Here is a 17,644-nt window from a genome sequence, read left to right as displayed (position 1 = left end):
AATATAATACTTTTCACTCCTCTACTAAGTAAGAAGTCCTTTCTTAAAGGCAAGAGTTTCATTGAGAGCTCCACAATCCATAGTTAGGAGCTCCAGAAATTATTGATTGCAAGAATGAGCTTAGATCTTTTAGCTATCGTACAGCAGGAGTCCTGGCTTGGGTGCAAGCTGTGGGGACCCTATGGCCACTCTGGCATGTCTGGAGGATAAGTGGAACCAGCATACTACGGGCTGTTTTTATGAGGATGGGGAATCTCTGGGGAAAGAATTAGTACTACAAGACTCTTTCCTGGAAAGACCTAATCTCTCTTGCCTCCAGGCCACTACACATGCTGAGCACATGTTCTGCCTGAAACTCTTCCTCCACCTCTGTCCTGAGCTAATTTCATTTATGTCGCAGAGCTGAGTTTAAATCTCATTTCCTTAGGAAGTCTTTGCTAGCCGCCCGGACCATAAGCTTCCCTCCTTCTTCCCCCCTAAAGCTTGCTGATCAGCACCCACATCATGCTTAGTTCTTGTCCAGTGTCTGTCCTACTTGCTCATAAATTTCTTAAAGTCAGAACCATCCCTGTTTTGTTTACTGCTTTACCCCAGAATCTGGCCCAGTTCCTGTGCACAACAGTGACTCAAAAATATTTGTTAAATAAACAAATGAGTATATGCAAATACTCCACTTGAGAGACTCATAAGCACATCAAACTGAATATGTTGCAGACTCTTCTGATTTTCCCCTCTGAAGTCTATTCTTCATCTTCCTCATTTTAATAAACGCACCCATATTTATCCAGCTGTTTAGCCCAGAAACTTGGTAGTTGGGCTCGATTCTTCTTCTCTTTTACCACACCTCCATATTGAGTCCATTAGCAAATCCTTCCAGAATACATCTTCCATTTCCTTATAGCCATCCCCAGTGTCACCGTCCTCCTTCAAACCACCGTTATCTCTCACCTGGATGACTGCAAATCACTGCCTCTTTGCACTCTGTTCCCTCCTATTGCTATTTAAACTGCTAAATGGATCAGTATAGGCCGGGAGACTGGGTCTACGTCAAGAGGCACCACCAAGAGACTCTCGAGCCGCGCTGGAAGGGACCCTACATCGTGGTGTTGACAACCCCCACCACTCTCAAGGTAGACGGCATCGCGACCTGGGTCCATCACACCCACGCTCGGCCAGCGGACCCCTCCTCCATCCGGAAGGACGTAGTCACGCGATGGGCCATCAGTCGGGACCAACACAGCCTGCTCAAGCTCAAGCTACAGCGCATTCGGCCCACCTAATATTGCTTGTGTAAAAACGGCATTCCATGCCAGGCCTGAAATGTTCCAAAGCTCAGTTCGGTTTAGGGGTGAAACAATAAACTTTGTTGGCTTTGAACTCTGACTATCCAGAGATGGAACAAGTATTTCAAATGACTGGTGATCTTCGGCCTGATCTAAACCTACAGTTTTAGGAGGTTCCGGAAGATGGTGGCGTAGGAGGACGCGGGACTCACAGCGCGTCCTGCCGATCACTTAGATTCCACCTACACCTGCCTAAAGAACCCAGAAAACCGCCAGAGGATTAGCAGAAGGGAGTCTCCGGAGTCAAGCGCAGACTAGAGGCCCACGGAAGAGGGTAGGAAGGGCGGCGAGGCGGTGCGCGCTCCACGGACTGGCAGGAGGGAGCCGGGGCAGAGGGGCGGCTCGCCGGCCAAGCAGAGCCCCCGAGTCTGGCTGGCAAAAGCCGAGGGGCCGGACGGACTGTGTTCCGAAAGCAAGCGCGACTTAGCGTCTGGGAGGTCATAAGTTAACAGCTCTGCTCGGAAAGCGGGAAGGCTGGAGGACAAAGGGAGGGAGAGCTGCTGAGCCCCCGGACGGCAGAGCTCAGCTTGGCGGGGAACAAAGGCACCAGCGCCATCTCCCCCGCCCATCCCCCAGCCAAAATCCCAAAGGGAACCAGTTCCTGCCAGGGAACTTGCTCCCTCCGTGCAAACACCCAACTCTGTGCTTCTGCGGAGCCAAACCTCCGGCAGCGGATCTGACTCCCTCCCGCTGCCACAGGGCTCCTCCTGAAGTGGATCACCTAAGGAGAAGCGAGCTAAGCCTGCCCCTCCAGCCCCCGTGCACCTTGCCTACCCACCCCAGCTAATACGCCAGATCCCCAGCAACACAAGCCTGGCAGTGTGCAAGTAGCCCAGACGGGACACGCCACCCCACAGTGAATCCCGCCCCTAGGAGAGGGGAAGAGAAGGCACACACCAGTCTGACTGTGACCCCAGCGGTGGGCTGGGGGCAGACATCGGGTCGGACTGCGGCCCCGCCCACTAACTCCAGTTATACACCACAGCACAGGGGAAGTGCCCTGCAGGTCCTCACCACGCCAGGGACTCTCCAAAATGACCAAACGGAAGAATTCCCCTCAGAAGAATCTCCAGGAAATAACAACAGCTAATGAACTGATCAAAAAGGATTTAAATAATATAACAGAAAGTGAATTTAGAATAATAGTCATAAAATTAATCGCTGGGCTTGAAAACAGTATACAGGACAGCAGAGAATCTCTTGCCACAAAGATCGAGGGACTAAGGAACAGTCACGAGGAGCTGAAAAACGCTTTAAACGAAATGCAAAACAAAATGGAAACCACGATGGCTCAGCTTGAAGAGGCAGAGGAGAGAATAGGTGAACTAGAAGATAAAGTTATGGAGAAAGAGGAAGCTGAAAGAAAGAGAGATAAAAAAATCCAGGAGTATGAGGGGAAAATTAGAGAACTAAGTGATACACTAAAAAAAAATAATATACGCATAATTGGTATCCCAGAGGAGGAAGAGAGAGGGAAAGGTGCTGAAGGGGTACTTGAACAAATTATAGCTGAGAACTTCCCTGAACTGGGGAAGGAAAAAGGCATTGAAATCCAAGAGGCACAGAGAACTCCCTTCAGACGTAACTTGAATCGATCTTCTGCACGACATATCATAGTGAAACTGGCAAAATACAAGGATAAAGAGAAAATTCTGAAAGCAGCAAGGGATAAACGTGCCCTCACATATAAAGGGAGACCTATAAGACTCGTGACTGATCTCTCCTTTGAAACTTGGCAGGCCAGAAAGGCTTGGCACGATATCTACAGTGTGCTAAACAGAAAAAATATGCAGCCGAGAATCCTTTATCCAGCAAGTCTGTCATTTAGAATAGAAGGAGAGATAAAGGTCTTCCCAAACAAACAAAAACTGAAGGAATTTGTCACCACAAAACCAGCCCTACAAGAGATCCTAAGGGGGATCCTGTGAGACAAAGTACCAGAGACATCACTACAAGCATAAAACATACAGACATCACAATGACTCTAAACCCATATCTTTCTATAATAACACTGAATGTAAATGGATTAAATGCACCAACTAAAAGACATAGGGTATCAGAATGGATAAAAAAACAAGACCCATCTATTTGCTGTCTACAAGAGACTCATTTTAGATCTGAGGACACCTTTAGATTGAGAGTGAGGGGATGGAGAACTATTTATCATGCTCCTGGAAGCCAAAAGAAAGCTGGAGTAGCCATACTTATATCAGACAAACTAGACTTTAAATTAAAGGCTGTAACAAGAGATGAAGAAGGGCATTATATAATAATCACAGGGTCTATCCACCAGGAAGAGCTAACTATTATAAATGTCTATGCGCCAAATACCCGAGCCCCCAGATATATAAAACAATTACTCATAAACATAAGCAACCTTATTGATAAGAATGTGGTCATTGCAGGGGACTTTAACACCCCACTTACAGAAATGGATAGATCATCTAGACACACAGTCAATAAAGAAACAAGGGCCCTGAATGATACATTGGATCAGATGGACTTGACAGATATATTTAGAACTCTGCATCCCAAAGCAACAGAATATACTTTCTTCTCGAGTGCACATGGAACATTCTCCAAGATAGATCATATACTGGGTCACAAAACAGCCCTTCATAAGTTTACAAGAATTGAAATTATACCATGCATACTTTCAGACCACAATGCTATGAAGCTTGAAATCAACCACAGGAAAAAGTCTGGAAAACCTCCAAAAGCATGGAGGTTAAAGAACACCCTACTAACGAATGAGTGGGTCAACCAGGCAATTAGAGAAGAAATTAAAATATATATGGAAACAAACGAAAATGAAAATACAACAATCCAAACGCTTTGGGATGCAGCGAAGGCAGTCCTGAGAGGAAAATACATTGCAATCCAGGCCTATCTCAAGAAACAAGAAAAATCCCAAATACAAAATCTAACAGCACACCTAAAGGAAATAGAAGCAGAACAGCAAAGGCAGCCTAAACCCAGCAGAAGAAGAGAAATCATAAAGATCAGAGCAGAAATAAACAATATAGAATCTAAAAAAACGGTAGAGCAGATCAACGAAACCAAGAGTTGGTTTTTTGAAAAAATAAACAAAATTGACAAACCTCTAGCCAGGCTTCTCAAAAAGAAAAGGGAGATGACCCAAATAGATAAAATCATGAATGAAAATGGAATGATTACAACCAATCCCTCAGAGATACAAACAATTATCAGGGAATACTATGAAAAATTATATGCCAGCAAATTGGACAACCTGGAAGAAATGGACAAATTTCTAAACACCCACACTCTTCCAAAACTCAATCAGGAGGAAATAGAAAGCTTGAACAGACCCATAACCAGCGAAGAAATTGAATCGGTTATCAAAAATCTCCCAACAAATAAGAGTCCAGGACCAGACGGCTTCCCAGGGGAGTTCTACCAGACATTTAAAGCAGAGATAATACCTATCCTTCTCAAGCTATTCCAAGAAATAGAAAGGGAAGGAAAACTTCCAGACTCATTCTATGAAGCCAGTATTACTTTGATTCCTAAACCAGACAGAGACCCAGTAAAAAAAGAGAACTACAGGCCAATATCCCTGATGAATATGGATGCAAAAATTCTTAATAAGATACTAGCAAATCGAATTCAACAGCATATAAAAAGAATTATTCACCATGATCAAGTGGGATTCATTCCTGGGATGCAGGGCTGGTTCAACATTCGCAAATCGATCAACGTGATACATCACATTAACAAAAAAAAAGAGAAGAACCATATGATCCTGTCAATCGATGCAGAAAAGGCCTTTGACAAAATCCAGCACCCTTTCTTAATAAAAACCCTTGAGAAAATCGGGATAGAAGGAACATACTTAAAGATCATAAAGGCCATTTATGAAAAGCCCACAGCTAACATCATCCTCAACAGGGAAAAACTGAGAGCTTTTTCCCTGAGATCAGGAACACGACAGGGATGCCCACTGTCACCGCTGTTGTTTAATATAGTGCTGGAAGTTCTAGCATCAGCAATCAGACAACAAAAGGAAATCAAAGGCATCAAAATTGGCAAAGATGAAGTCAAGCTTTCGCTTTTTGCAGATGACATGATATTATACATGGAAAATCCGATAGACTCCACCAAAAGTCTGCTAGAACTGATACATGAATTCAGCAAAGTTGCAGGATACAAAATCAATGTGCAGAAATCAGTTGCATTCTTATACACTAACAATGAAGCAACAGAAAGACAAATGAAGAAACTGATCCCATTCACAATTGCACCAAGAAGCATAAAATACCTAGGAATAAATCTAACCAAAGATGTAAAAGATCTGTATGCTGAAAACTATAGAAAGCTTATGCAGGTAATTGAAGAAGATATAAAGAAATGGAAAGACATTCCGTGCTCATGGATTGGAAGAATAAATATTGTCAAAATGTCAATACTACCCAAAGCTATCTACACATTCAATGCAATCCCAATCAAAATTGCACCAGCATTCTTCTCGAAACTAGAACAAGCAATCCTAAAATTCATATGGAACCACAAAAGGCCCCGAATAGCCAAAGTAATTTTGAAGAAGAAGACCAAAGCAGGAGGCATCACAATCCCAGACTTTAGCCTCTACTACAAAGCTGTCATCATCAAGACAGCATGGTATTGGCATAAAAACAGACACATAGACCAGTGGAATAGAATAGAAACCCCAGAACTAGACCCACAAACATATGGCCAACTCATCTTTGACAAAGCAGGAAAGAACATCCAATGGAAAAAAGACAGTCTCTTTAACAAATGGTGCTGGGAGAACTGGACAGCAACATGCAGAAGGTTGAAACTAGACCACTTTCTCACACCATTCACAAAAATAAACTCAAAATGGATAAAGGACCTGAATGTGAGACAGGAAACCATCAAAACCTTAGAGGAGAAAGCAGGAAAAGACCTCTCTGACCTCAGCCGTAGCAATCTCTTACTCGGCACATCCCCAAAGGCAAGGGAATTAAAAGCAAAAGTGAATTACTGGGACCTTATGAAGATAAAAAGCTTCTGCACAGCAAAGGAAACAACCAACAAAACTAAAAGGCAACCAACGGAATGGGAAAAGATATTTGCAAATGACACATCGGACAAAGGGCTAGTATCCAAAATCTATAAAGAGCTCATCAAACTCCACACCCGAAAAACAAATAACCCAGTGAAGAAATGGGCAGAAAACATGAATAGACACTTCTCTAAAGAAGACATCCGGATGGCCAACAGGCACATGAAAAGATGTTCAACGTCGCTCCTTATCAGGGAAATACAAATCAAAACCACACTCAGATACTACCTCACGCCAGTCAGAGTGGCCAAAGTGAAGAAATCAGGAGACTATGGATGCTGGAGAGGATGTGGAGAAACAGGAACCCTCTTGCACTGTTGGTGGGAATGCAAATTGGTGCAGCCGCTCTGGAAAGCAGTGTGGAGGTTCCTCAGAAAATTAAAAATAGACCTACCCTATGACCCAGCAATAGCACTGCTAGGAATTTATCCAAGGGATACAGGAGTACTGATGCATAGGGGCACCTGTACCCCAATGTTTATAGCGGCACTCTCAACAATAGCCAAATTATGGAAAGAGCCTAAATGTCCATCAACTGATGAATGGATAAAGAAATTGTGGTTTATATACACAATGGAATACTACGTGGCAATGAGAAAAAATGAAATATGGCCTTTTGTAGCAACATGGATGGAACTGGAGAGTGTGATGCTAAGTGAAATAAGCCATACAGAGAAAGACAGATACCATATGGTTTCACTCTTATGTGGATCCTGAGAAACGTAACAGAAACCCATGGGGGAGGGGAAGGAAAAAAAAAAAAAAAAAAAAAAAGAGGTTAGAGTGGGAGAGAGCCAAAGCATAAGAGACTGTTAAAAACTGAGAACAAACTGAGGGTTGATGGGGGGTGGGAGGGAGGGCAGGGTGGGTGATGGGTATTGAGGAGGGCACCTTTTGGGATGAGCACTGGGTGTTGTATGGAAACCAATTTGACAGTAAATTTCATATATTAAAAAATAAAAAAAAATAAATAAAAAAAATAAACTGCTAAATGACTACCAACTCCCCACAGAGCAGTCAAGGTGACCTTTGCAAAATGTAAAGAAAACTATCCCATTGCTCTGTTCTTTAAGGGCTACCCCAGTATATTCACAACCCCAAATGTAGCCCAGCCATTCCTTACTGCTCCAATCCTACCTCCTGCTGCCTCTCTCACTCAGCTCTAGTCACACTCACTCTAAGCTTACTTTAGGTCATGGAATGGACCATGCTTCAACTCTTTTTTTTTTTTTTAAGAGAGAGAGCGCAAGTGGGTGGTGGGGCAGAGGGAGAGGGAGAGACATTCTCAAGCAGGCTCGACACCCAGTGCAAAGCCCAATGTGGGGCTGGATCTCACAACCATGAGACCATGACCTGAAATCAACAGTGGGAAATCAACCATGAGACCATGACCTGAAATCAAATTAACCTACTGAGCCACTCAGGTGACCCCAGTTCTTGATCTTCATTATAACACCTCAATTATTTACTTCTTAGCATTTCATACAGAGAGTTACACATTTACTAATTTGTCATGGTGCTTGTTTTGCACATAATTGTTCACCATGAGCATGTGGTCGGCATGTAACAGTTATTCAATAAACATTTATTGGCTGAAAGAACATGAACAAAGCTCAATGGCAATGGAGTGGGGATAGAACAGAAGGGCAGTTCTGAGGACGGTATAGGATCTGTTGCAACTACATGCAGTGGCTCAGACATCAGTTCCCTCTGCCTTGGTCACCATGAGCCTTGTTGTGGACATCTGCAACAATCTGCTTCTCTCTGAGCAATGGATGCCAACCCCTCACCCGAGGCACAGGAGAGACAGATGCAGCACCATGGAAGGCTAAACATGCTGGGGTCCCATCAGGGCCAAGAAATTTAGTTTTTTGATCCCTGGAGTGGCACCATGTGGGAAGAACTTGGGCCTTGCTAGGACCCAAAAGGCAAGAATTTTAGGGGGCTGAAGATTCTACAGAGTGAGCAAGGGTAGAGCTAGGAAAATGCCATTTTGTGAGCATTGTGGCTAGGCACATGTAGGTTTTGACTCTTTTAAGCCTTGTCTCTCAATAAGTGACTTATTTGTGGTTTGATTTTTACCTTCAAGACAGAGTAGGCAGCATTAATAATCACTCGTATCAATAGTGGTGGAAGAAGTCTCAGGGAGTTAAACAAAACCTCAGTCCCACTGGTGGGAGTGGTTGCAATTTTATGAAGTCACTTTGGAAGTACATTAAAAAGCAGACACAAAAGGTCTTTCAGCCATGTTCCAGCTGCTGTAGAAACCCTTCAGGTATTTATGTCAATGAGTACATTAACAGTCTTAATAGGTCACAGGTGGCTGCATTTTTTTTTTTTTAAAGCATTCTTACAAGGCGATCCAATTTAAGTGTACATTTGGGCCAAATTCTCATCCTTTATGGCTCTATGGGGGCATGAATTCATTAGAGAAAAGGCATAGAGTTCTTTAAAAGGAAGAATTGTCTACCAGTTAATGAGTCGGCCTAAAATATTAGGAACTCTATATCCTGTTTCCACTCCGTTCGTTGTCACGTTATTTCCTTCAGTGGGGGCTGGTTTTCCTCAGGGCTGGTGTATCTTGTTGTCCTCCCTAACATGGATTCTAGGTCAGGAAAGTGAGATCACATGAAAACCAACATGGATTAGTCTTGCTCAATATCCAGCCTCTTCAGGCTTCCTCTCCCTCTGTAAATGAGGCTACATAAGCCCAGGCCTTTCTGTCTCCTACCCAAGAACCAGTCTCCACTTCTTGGGCCAGCTCTGAAAAATGGGCTTCTTCCTCATCCCTTGTGCCCAAGTTTCTGCACCGGGAACCTGATGCTACCATTGTCTCTCTTTTTCAAATTTTTTTTTCTTAAAGAATTCATTTTTTTAATATTTCTAGTTTTTATTTAAATTTTAGTTAGTTAACCTCTAGTGTAATATTAGTTTCAGTAGAATTTAGTGATTCATCACTTACATATAACACCCAGTGCTTATTGCGGGAAGTGTCCTCCTTAGTACCCATCGCTCATTTAACCCACCCCCCTGCCCACCTTGCCTCCAGCAGCCCTCAGTTTGTTCTCAAAAAATTCATTTATTATGGTAAAATATACATGACATGAAATTTCCCATTTGAACCATTTTGAAGTGCACAGTCCATTCACATTGTAAGTTCAATCACATTGTTGTACAACTGTCACTACTGTCCTTCTCCAGAACCTGTTCATCATCCCAAACTGAAACTCTGTACCCATGAAACACGAACTCCTCATTCTCCTACCCCCAGAGTTACCCCCAGGTAACTCCTCTTTTACTTTCTAGACAGTCTTGCACTGAGTCTTGCCTTGATCTTGCCTGCCCACCTCTTCATTCCCTAGCCACAAGGACGAGTCAGAGACCAGAAGGTTATTTTTGAACTTTGATATGAGAGATGAAGCCCTGCGACTTGCTAAGAAAATTTTTATGTTTTCTGCCTGAGTGGACTTCTGAGTATCCCTTCAGACCTCAGTCTTCACTGCCTGTCTCTGCCTGTCTCTCATGGTTTCCCTACTCTTTTTTCTTGAGTTCCCTACCCTTCAACACATTTTTCCTACTTCCGATCCCCCTTTCCCCATGTCTGTGGCTTATTTCTATACTCTCTGAAGCAGTGTCCTATCTGCCAAACTACACTTCTCCTCAGCACCAGTAGCTGGACCCTTCTCCCTAATCCCTTCTTCTAAATCTTCATCCTTCCCAGCATGCTCTTCCAAGGCTACCTGGCAGCCTCTTGAGGCAAGAGAACATTGCCATTCACTGATGGTCACAGGGAGACAACACCATGGACTCTGCAACCTCCTGTAGTATAAAGCTCTATGTCTTTTGAGAGGACACAGGTTCAAGTTCAGAATTAGCAGCAAAAGGCAATGAGATTTGACAAAGTACTACACAAGGAAAACAGCACTCAGGCAACGTAAATGAAATGAGTTTTCATGGACTGCAATACCCAATATGAAATCTCATTTCATACATAGATTTAAAAGACTGACTTCAAATGCCATTAGCTCCATTTCCCCAGGCCCCTCACACCATGGTGTGAAATGCGAATCTCTTTGCCAATACCCTCAACAAGGATAGGAACTAAATACATCTCCTAGTATCCCATTGTACCTCAACAGGTTAGATTATTCAAGCTCAAGGTCCTATTCTGAAGAAAAGCTTGTTCATCCAATGTAGAGTATTCTTCCTCTCTTCTATTAAAGACTGATTCAGCTAAAGAATTAGTTTCTATACCATTTTAATAGTAGGTATTTTTAGAAGTCAGTGAAATATTACTGTGAGATTGAAAATAATGACCCAATTCCTCATCACCTTCAAGACAAATGACACATATTAAGACCTACCTCCCTGAGAAGAGAGATGAAGTAGAATTAGATATTCATAATAACTTAGAATTCTGAAGTACTTCATTTTTCAGTGAACCTTTAAAAATAGTTCAGGGAGCCTATTTTTTTTTTAATTTTTTTTTTTAACGTTTATTTATTTTTGAGACAGAGAGAGACAGAGCATGAACAGGGGAGGGGCAGAGAGAGAGGGAGACACAGAATCGGAAACAGGCTCAGGGAGCCTATTTAAAATAGCATTTGGGTCTATAACAGTCTAGTACTCTACCATGTGTCACTCCTGGTCAGGACCAAGGCAAAACAGGGACAGCAACAGGGCCCAGGGTCTCAGCATCAGGCAGGTGAGTAAGAAGTTTAAAGCAGAATTTTCAGCTGTAAGACGAATAAGGTCTGAAGATCTAAAGTAAAACATGGTAACTATAGTTGATAACACTGTGTTATAAAATCGGAACTTGCTAAGAGAGGAGAATTTCAACGTTATCACAAAAAAAAAAAAGATAATTTAAAAAAAAAAAGCTGAATTACAGTGTGGAAGAAGAATCGCTTAAAACATAGAGCAACTTCTCACCAGCTGGGCAGGAATCAGAGACAGAAAAGTCTGATCAGACTCAAACAGAAAGCAGAGACCGTGAAAGCCTAGATGCCTGCTGTCTGCCGACATGTCATAGAACAGGACCAAGACTTTCTCAAAACATTTAGCGGTAGAAAGGGTGTTAGATTTTAATTTGCAAGACCAGGTTTAAGTTCCAACCCCATTACTTTTGAAATATGTATTTGGAGCAAATCACTTATCATCTCTGAACGTGTTTCTTTCTCTCGTTAGTAACCACACGGCTCGTTTTACAGAGTCCTTTTACAAATCAAATGAGTTGAGGCTTTGAGCACTAGAAGGTGTGGTATGGTCATAAAAGCTAGATTTTCCTAAAAGAAACAAATCTTGCAGGCTTTGAGAAGAAAAATCCAGCTATTTGTTCCATAGGAGATGTCAGCTGTATCCAGAAAACAGAGTGGAGAGAGTTTGCATTTTCCTCTTCGGTTCTGTTCAAGAGTTCCATGTCATGTTTTTTCAGCTGCTAATCATGGATATTTCTGCCAAATATGTAACAATGATAGTGCTGGCTAAACCTTTTCTGGCTGCCACTTTAGCACTAAGCCAGCACAGAGCCAAATAGTACACATTTTTCTGGAACATATCTGTGTGATATCAGTTAATTTTATCTCAGACTTTCTATATAGATCTTCTCTGATCAGTCTTGTAATATTGCAGAAAAGAGAGAATTTTCATCTTTGTAGGAAACTTCATTTTTTAGACAGTTTTAGATTTATAGAACACTTGTAAAGGTAGCTCAGAGAGTTTCCATTTCCCCAAACCCAGTTTTCTCTGTTATTAACTTTCATATATTTGTTGCAATTTAAGGAGTCAACATTGAAACGTTATTATTAAATAAGGTGTATATTGAGTGAGTTTTCCTTAGTTTTTACCTTATGTCCTTTTTATGTTCCAGGGTCCCATCCAGGATACCACATTGTATTTTCTCATTATTTCTCCTGAGGCCTCCTTTAGCCGTGACAGTTTTTCACATTTTTCCTTGTCTTTGATGGCCTTGACAGCATTGAAAAATACTGATCAGATGTTTTGTAGGCTGTCCCTTAGTTGGAATTTGTCTGATTTTTCAGACAAGGACCATAGAGATAAAAATACCATTTTCATCATATCATATTAAGGGTGCATTCTATCAACATGACTTATTGTTGCTGTTCATCTTGATCACCTGACTGAGGGAGTGTTTGTCAGCCTTCTGTACTGTAAAGTTATTTTTTTGTTCCTCCTTTTCACACTGTACGCTTCTTAAGGAAGGCACTATGTGCAGACTGCACAGCCTCACTTAAGGAATGAGGAGTTATGCCTCACTTCCTTGAGGACGGGGTATCTACATAAGTTATTTGGAATTCTTATGTGTGGGAGATATTTCTCCTCCATTTCGATTATTACTTACTCAATTATTTACATCAGTATGGACATGTGGGCATTTATTTCATACTTTGGACTACAATCCAATGTTACTTCGAGTTTTTGCCCAAATTGTTCCAGCTTTAGAACTCTTTCAGTTGGCTCCTGAATCTCTTTGTAGTACCTCCCTCATTATGGGATTTTGTTTACTTTGTTTGGGTTTCTGGTTTTTGAACACTTCCTGGCACTATAAAATGCTCCAAGCTTATTTCCTGGTGCAGCCCTAGAGTCAGCCATTTCTCCAAAGAGTCCTGGCTCTTCTTATTGGAGAATGGTATTTAGAAACCAAGATCTGGGTGATAGGTGTGCTTGTTGCTATGGAGTGTTGGTGCTTCTGGGAACTCCCAGCTGACAGAACAAGGGAATATATGTGTATATATTAACCCATGTATTTACACATCTCTAAAAATATTTTTATATATAATTGCCTTTATCTATATTAAGCTAAACATGAGTTCATATTAGCATCTCCAACCCCAGTCCATTATCACATGGATCATTGTGATCTCCTCCACTTGCTTATTTATCAGCTTCCATTCTAACAGTATGAAGCCTTGCTTGTTCAGTTCCAGTATATATGTATAGTAGTTTCAGAATTATTAACCCATCCTTTAACGGGGAACAACCTTACCAACTAGAGTACAATGCTTGTGTACAGTTTCTTTTGCTTTTAAATCTTACGGACGCTGTTCATTCTCTATATTACTTAGGTCAACACCTTTTCCCCACCCCCTTGGTGAGGTTGTTTCATACGCTGTAACACAGTTCAATTCTCTTATGATAGTCTACATTCCTCCCTGGTATCTTTTGACATATAAATGCTTTCTTAAACTTTTACACAAACTAAGTTTCATTCTTCACGCTATAAATTTCAATGGATTTGGACAAGTGGATAGTGCTATATCCACAATTTCAGTATCATACAGAATAGTTTCACCACCCTAAAATATCCCTTGTACTGCATATATTCAACACTACCCCCCCCCCCCCACCACACCTCTGAGCCTTTGGTGACAACTCATCATTTTACTATCTCTATAATGTTGCCTTGCCAGAATATTATATAGTTGGAATCATACAGTATAGAGTACTTTCAGGCTGTCTCTTTTTATAAAGCTCCATGCATTTAAAATACATCCATGTCTTTGTGTGCTTTGTTAGCACATTTCTGAATGCTGAATAACATTCCACTGCATGGATGTACCATAGTTTGTTTATCTATTCACCCAGTGACAAATATCTTGGTTATTTCCAGGTTTGGGTGATTATGAAAAAAAAGATGCTATAAGAATTCAGAAACAATCCAGTTTTAGCACATGTCCATCAACTAAAAAAATTCCTTTGAACTATTGGCAGTCTATCCCTGCTCTTTCCTTAATCCCGGGCAGTATCGTCTTTTTTAGAAATTATTTATAGATATAGTCATCATAGTCCAATGTGTCTGGCTTCTTTCATTTAGCATTATGTTTTTGATGTTCAGCCATGCTGTTGCATGTATCAGTAATCCATTCCTTTTTATTATTGTGCAGTATTCCATTGTCAAGATTTACCACATTTTTAATGCATTCACCAGTTGATGGACATTGCCATTTTTCTTGCTATTGTGAGTAATGCTACTATGACCATTCATGCATAAGTTTTTACGTAGACATATGTTCTCATTTCTCTTGGGTAGATATCTAGGAGTGGAACTGATGTTTGGTAAGGTTATATTTAACTTTTTAAGAAACTTTCGGTTTCCCAAGGTGTTTGAACCATTTTGTTTCCACCAGCAATGTCTGAGGGTTGCACTTCCTCCACATCCTCAGAAACACTTGGAATTCTTAGTCTTCTTGAGGTTAGCCATTCTAGCAGGCATGAGGTGGTATCTTGTGGTTTTTACTTGCATTCCCTAACGACTAATGGCATTGAACATCATTTCATATATTTATTAGCCACTTGCCTATCTTCTTTGGAGAAATGCAAATTCAAATCATTGGCTCATCGTCTTTTCTTTTTTAAATTTAAATCCAAGTTAGTTAACGTATGGTACAATAATAATTTCAGGAATAGAATTCAGTGATTCATCACTTACATATAACACTCAGTGCGTATCCCAACAAGTGTCCACCTTAATGCCCCTCACTCTTTTAGCCCCTCCCCCCAACACCCTGCCAGAAACCCTCAGTTTGTTCTCTGTATTTAAGAGTCTCTTATGCTTTGTTTCCCTCTCTGTGTTTATATAATTTTTGCTGCCTTATGTTCATCTGTTTTATATCTTAAATTCCACATATGAGTGAAATCCTATGAAATTTGTCTTTCCCTGACTGACTTATTTCATTTAGCATAATATACTCTAGTACTCTAGTTTCACGTTGTTGCAAATGGCAAGATTTCATTCTTTTTGATCACTGAGTAATATTTCATTGTGTATATATATATATATACCACATCTTCTTTATCCATTCATCAGTTGGTGGACATTTGAGCTCTTTGCATACTTTGGCTATTGTTGATAATGCTGCTATAAACATTGAGGTGCATTGCATTTGCTCATTTTCTTAATTTAATTTTTTTCTTTCCTATTTGCTCATTTTTATGAGGGTTATTTGTCTTCTTATTATTGAATGGTAAAATGTATTTTTTCTATATAAAAGTCCTGTATCTGATAATGTTTTGTAAATATTTTCTCCCAACCTCTGTCTTGTCTTTTTATTTTCTTAGTGGTATCTTGTGAAGACCAAAAATTTTTTATTTTGATGAAGTCCAATTTATCAACTTTCTAATGGATGTGCTTTTGATGTCATTTTTATGCAAGAAATATTTACTAACCCCAAATCACAAACATTTTTCTCCTGTGTATTCTTCTAAACAAAGTTATAGCTCTTACATTCACATCTATGATAATTGATTTAAAATTTGGGTTAGTTTTGGGGGGGAGTTGTTTGGGGTTTTTTTGCAAATGGATGGAGCTCCATTTGTTGAAAAGATTATCTCTCCCCATTGAATTACCTAGGCACATTTGTTGAAAATAAATTGACCATATATATGTAGGGCTTATTTTTGGACTATTCTGCACTATTGATCTTTATGTCTATCATTATGCCAATATCACACCGTCTTGCCTACTATTACTTTGTGTTGAGTTTTGAAACCGGGCTGTGTGAGTCAACTTTGTTCCTCTTTCTCAAAATTATTTTGACTATTCTATGTTGTTTGCATTTACATATACATCCTAGGATCAGCTTATGGACAATTAATAAAGGAAGCCAGCTAGGATTTTGGTAGGGACTATTTTCAGCCTCCATATCAATTTGGGAAAACTTGATATCTTAACAATGTCAAATTTTCCAATCCATGAACATAATACCTTTCTCACTTATTTAGGTCTTCTTTCATTTTGTTCAGTAATATAATATAATTTTCAATATATAGAGAGGTCTTATCTTTAACAAAATTATTCCTAAGTATTTTGTTCTTTTTGATGTTATTGTGAATGGCATTTTTTATTAATTACAGTTTTAGATTGTTTGGTGCTGGTATATAGGAATACATTGCTGTTTGTATATTTAGGTAGTATCCTATGACCTTGCTAAACTCTATTAATAGTTCTATTAGTCTTTCTCTTAGGGTCCTTAGAATTTTCTACACAAAAGATCATTTTGTCTGTGAATTAAACATTTTACTTCTTCCTTTCTAATCTATATGCATTTAGTATCATGTTCTTGCCTTACTTCGCTGGCTAGAGACTTTAATACAATAAATTTCTCCAATCTAAGAAAGAAAGAATTTAATCTTTCACCACTAAGTGTGATATCAACTGTGAGGTTTTTTTTAAATAGATACCCTTTATTAAGTTAATGCAGTTCTCTTTTCTTTCTAATTTGTTGGGAGTTTTTAACATGTGTTGGGATTTTCCTTCCAATTCTTTTTCTGCGTTTGTTGAGTTGGGTTTTGCCCTTTATCCTCTTAATATTGTGTATTACATTGATTGATTTTTGATTTATTCTTGCAAATCCCACTTTTTCATTGTTTATAATCCTTTCCATACATTGATGGATTTGATTTGTCAATGTTCTGCTAAGGATTTTTGTGTTTATATTCATCGGGATTATTATTCCATAGTTTTATTTATTTTTCTTCTGATACCATCATTATATCAATAGAAAAAGTATTACCTCCCCTATTTTCTGGGTTTGTATAGAATTTATGTTATTTTTTCCTTTAAATGCTTGATAGGTTTTATGAGTAGAATCATTTGGGACTTGGCTTTCCTATGTGGAAAGAGTGTTATATATTAATTCAATCTTTACTTAATATACATATATTCGGTTGCAATTTCTTTATGAGTCTGTTCTAGTAATTTGTGTATTTCTAGGAATTTTTCTATTAATTTATCAATTCATTTCATTTAAATTATCTAATCTGTTAGCATAAAGTTGTTTTTAATATTCCCTTATAACTATTTTAATCTCTTTATGGTCTGTGTTATTGTGTCTCTTTTATTCTTGATTTTTGGAGTTTCTGTCTGCTTTTACCTTTTTCCTTGGTCAGGCTAGATAGAGGTTTATCAATTTTGTTGATGTTTTCAAGGAACCAAATTTTAATGTAACTGAAATTCTCTATTACGTTGCATTTTTCATTTTACTGATTTCCATTCAGATCTTTATTATTTCCATCCTTCTACTCCCTTTGAATTTGATTTGCTCTTCTTTTCCTGGCTTCATATAATTGAAACTTGCTATAAGCCCCCCTTTAAGCACTATTTTAGCTGTATTCCATAAATTTTGATATTGTTTGCTCTCATTTTTTAATTAGGTCACAATATTTTCTAATTTCTGTTGTGATTTCTTTTTTGACA

This window comes from Panthera pardus, unplaced genomic scaffold (genome assembly GCF_024362965.1).
Source record: "Panthera pardus isolate Hobbes unplaced genomic scaffold, ASM2436296v1 HiC_scaffold_1, whole genome shotgun sequence".
Classification (NCBI taxonomy): Eukaryota; Metazoa; Chordata; class Mammalia; order Carnivora; family Felidae; genus Panthera; species Panthera pardus.
The sequence above is the reverse complement of the archived record's forward strand: the minus strand, read 5'-3'. Positions refer to the sequence as shown.